General features: G+C 32.3%; 1 protein-coding gene across 1 annotated transcript in view; it reads right to left on the reverse strand.

Annotated features, from left to right (window-relative positions):
• Positions 1-3,022: 3,022 nt before the first annotated feature.
• Positions 3,023-4,541, reverse strand: part of LOC144965696 (limbic system-associated membrane protein-like) — a 218,312-nt gene continuing 216,793 nt past the window's right edge. The window contains exon 10 of the mRNA XM_078901292.1: positions 3,023-4,541. This exon is cut by the window's right edge and continues 485 nt beyond it. The gene's annotated coding sequence lies outside the window, so the exon portion shown is untranslated.

Here is a 4,541-nt window from a genome sequence, read left to right on the forward strand (position 1 = left end):
ACGAATAGTCTAAAAAAGTTTTAAAAAGAGGTAAATTGCAAAAAGTATAATTAAAAATAAATAAATAGAAACATTTAGGACTCAAATTGTTTATTTATTTTAATTAAAATTGTTGTTCATTGTTAACCAGTTAACTGCCGTAATCTGGAAAGACATGAATTCAAAAATTTGGCCTGAAAACTCGTCCTCCAAAATATCGATCGATTTAAATGACCGTCATCTTTTCAAAAATTCTCAAACCTGAGAGCATGGCAGTCAACTGGTTAAATAACACTTTTATATAGTACGAATAGATTTAGATTGATGAGAATAAAAATTGAGACAAATTATTGCAACTACTAGATACAAGAGCTCCTTAGATTGCATGAAAAACAATGGTGAATTTTTTAAAAATCAACAACATAAATCAAACATATATATGAGATTTATATTTTGGCTGTAGCCTAAAAGAATTTCATCACAGCCTTCATATTATTTTGAAATTCAAGGTCAAAACAGTAGGGTGGCGTTTAATTGCTTGGACTTTAACGTAAAATAATTTTCTTAACCACGTGAGTCCTTTTAACTCTTTCGTTACCGATCATTTTCAATATTTTCCCAAAATGGCAGGCTTGCCCAGCAGAGAATTTGTTTTTTTAAAACTCAATCTCTCTACAAAACAACTTATGTTTATATTAATTAAACAAAGATCATTGTGATGTACAAAATAAATCTGAATAAGAAAAAAATGTATATTGTGTTGTAACCAATTTGACGATTTTACTGTAGGTGGTAAGGAGAGGGTTAACGTGATTTTTAATCTCTTTTGTTCCGAAAACCTTTGATAATCTAAATGTCACTGACCGTCTCCAAGCGGTCTTAACTCGGGATAACTAAGATGAGAGTTTCGGTTCTTGAGCTTAATCCCCCCCCCCCCCCCTCACCCCCTTCCGCACCGCTTATAGCTCCTAATGAGTTTCAGTGGCGGATATTGTCAGAATTTTTACTTATTCGCATAGCATCAATATCAGTGTTCTTCATCTATTTAATTCCAATATAATCGGATTGCTACTGCGGGTTACACCAAAACAATAAGATAACCGAAGTGAGTCGTGGTCAGCAGCAACAGCATAAACAAATCAAATAAATTTGTTTTCCAATATAACGATGAGCGGGGAATATAAATTAATAATTAGCTTGATCCTTTAAAAATAGATATAGATAAGTCAATTTCGAAACACTTTGCATAATATACAAGTTAACATGCAAGCAGGAATAGATAGATTGTTTGGCATTTTATTAAGAAAAGATACGATAAGATTAGATGAACTTTATTTATCCACTTCTGGAAATTTGCATTGGATATTCAAAGTCTAATCCATTTCTGAAAATAATTAAATAAATAAACAATAAAAGTAAACCAACCCCCCCCCCCACGTATATATATATATATATATATATATATACATACATATATATATATATATATATATATATATATATATATATATATATATATAGGATAACATGATTCTCTAAATAGATATCGGCACACGGAGAATAAATGATGTCGTTTGATCATTCAGGTGCTATTCTATCCAATGTTATTGTAACAGATAGTGCTATTGGTTCTGCTTAAATACATGATGCTCGCATACCTGCTAAGCGGGTAAACTCTTCAGTCGTGAACACTTATAATTAAATATTCTAAGATGTCATTCGTATTTTATCCTTTATACTTATGGAAGATGCATTTTAAAGGAATTGAGACTATTTAAAAACAAGGAATATAAGTGCTATGAAAAGAAATTTTAACCAAAAAAAAAATAAACAAAAACAAAAAAACAACCCCCCCCCAAAAAAAAAAAACAAAAAACAAACACACAAACAAACCAACAACAACAACAAAAAAAAAACCCACTGTAATATATGGAATCTATAATTAAGTATTTAAAGGATTTGAAAATAATAACTGAACACACAATAGTCAAAATTTAGTTTATGCCTGAGCACTTGTTTGCCTTGGAAATGAAAAAAAAACAACAACATTTTTTTTGGGTGAGGAGACTTTAAATCCTCGCTAGGTCACATTTTGATCATCTTGAGAAAACTGCCATTATGTCATCTATTTATTGACTTAAAGAGAAACTTGTGCTTACGTCGTAGAACAATACACTGAGTGTTTTGAAACTTCAAATTTTCTCAGGTGATTATATGGAGTCCAATAAATTGCCCGAGATGATATCTCATTTTCTGTGCTGTAGCAGGTTTTAAAAGCTATCTCTTCATTTTATCCTTTCAAATAGAACATTTCTCGAAATCACAGGAAGTAAAGTTAATTCGTAGTTAATTGTTTCGATTTTAATTTAAAAAATATGTGTTGCGTGATTCTTTCATATGTATCTCGCCGCCTCAAAAGGTACAATGAATTTATATTAAAAACTAATATGAAACCTAAGTTGATTGAAGTTTAACTCCAAATGGTATAATTTCGTATCTTATAATCATTTTAACTTAATACTCACATTCTTCCACAAGGGGGCGAAGTGGCCGAGTGTTTTAGGCATTGCACTGTGATCCGGAAGGTCCCGGGTTCGATCCCCTCTTCCAGCACTTTCGATTTTTTTTTCATTGGGCACTATTCTTAACCCCCAATTTGCTCACTTGGACATCATGGGTGATTCTTGTTGACATCAAACAATTCCTTCATGGAATGCCTAGGCGACGGGATCTAATAGTGCCGTTGCGAAAGGGCTTAACTTTATTTTCTTCCAAAAACCGCTTCATCTCGATTTATTAACCGATTGAAACGGTGAGTCCGACGTGCACATATTTGCGGACTGACAACCGAACTCAATTACGGGCTGATTTAATATTGTTGAATAGGAAACTATTTTTGCGTTGGTTTGAGAGTACTTCCATTACAACAATGAGCCCATAACAATTCGGGTTATCAGACTTGCATATAAGTACACGTCGGGTGGATCACAAAGGTAGTACAAGATTAAGTGCGCAAAAGCGAAGCTCTTTCACATATCTAGACTTTTATCTTTCTTTCTCAAGTCATCGTTATTTGAAATAGGCTGTTCTTCTCTAATAATGTTTTTCGTTAACTTGATTATAACATGTAATGAGAGTATAACTGAATGATAACCAGGGTGTTCAGATGAAAGAAGTGATATCAATATTCCTGTTATATCATCACAATAAATATAATTTACATACTTCATTCACGAAATTCTCGTTCGTCATTTTACCTTACTTTGTACACACAATATACACTCACACTCACACCCACCAACATTTTACTCTCATTCTTTCTCTCTCTCTCTCTCTCTCTCTCTCTCTCTCTCTCTCTCTCTCTCACACACACACACACACACACACACACACACTCACCAAACCTTTCTTATGATATCTTGCAGATTTCTCTTTGCCTAAGTTGCAATAGTACCTTTCTAAAGTCACTTGATATAATAATTTAACATCGTTAAGATGAAGATGATAATGATGAAAAAGATGACTGTATTGATATTAATTATGTTGATAAAGATGATAATTTCATTGATAACATCCATCATCATCCCATCAATCATCACCATCATCATCATCATCATCATCATCATCATCATCATCATCATCATCATCATCATCATCATCATCATCATCATCACTTCAACCATACCTCAGTCGTAACAATACACCATTATATCATATCAATGCACCGTGGTTATAATATTATTTATTAATAATTGATCGACTGACTCGACAATATCATTTCCATCATCATCCTCACATTAGAATTATAGGTACCAACTTCAAGCGTGAAACAGACCCATCTCCATTGCATTGACTGAAAGTTTGAAAAATCCTGTTGAAAAGTTAAAACAGTGCATCATTGTATAAGAATCATATCCAGAACCAGCAAACACAAGGTAGATACGTATAATGATATAGATATCTAAATTCCATCATGCCGTAAGCTTGAAATTAATTATTAATCCCTTAAAAACGCAACCATTGCAGGTTTCATCTTGATATAACGATACGTTCTCGTGATCTTACGTATCTATGACGTGGCAGCTCGTCCTTGGGATAGTGTTGTATGAAGCAGTGCCAAAATATCGTTTTTGTAACGTAAAAAAAAATACTCCAATAATAAGTTATTTGGTAAAACTAAGGGGGGAAACAAGTCGTTTTTATCAATTTCAACAAGTTGAATAATGAAAAATAACAACCAAAATAAAAAAAAAAAAAATTGGAACAAAAAAACAAAAAAAAAAAAAACACAAAAAAAAAACAACAACAATTGGAACAAAGAAAAAAAAATAATCCCAAAAAACAACAACAAAAACAAAGCTGGCGATATAGCTCCAATAAACTAGCAGAAATGAGTTTTCAAAGTTTCAAATAAGTGTGGACAGAGTATCAACTTTTTGTCATACACTTTTTCGACCTTTTAGAAAAGCTATGACTAGTATAATTTATTTTGATGCTAGACCGTCCGCTTTTGGTTTATTTTTCATTATTTACTGATGAAAGCGATTTTTCCCCTTTAATTC

Source organism: Berghia stephanieae, chromosome 2 (genome assembly GCF_034508935.2).
Source record: "Berghia stephanieae isolate SIO BIC M18660-M18661 chromosome 2, UCSD_Bste_1.3, whole genome shotgun sequence".
NCBI classification, from domain to species: Eukaryota; Metazoa; Mollusca; class Gastropoda; order Nudibranchia; family Aeolidiidae; genus Berghia; species Berghia stephanieae.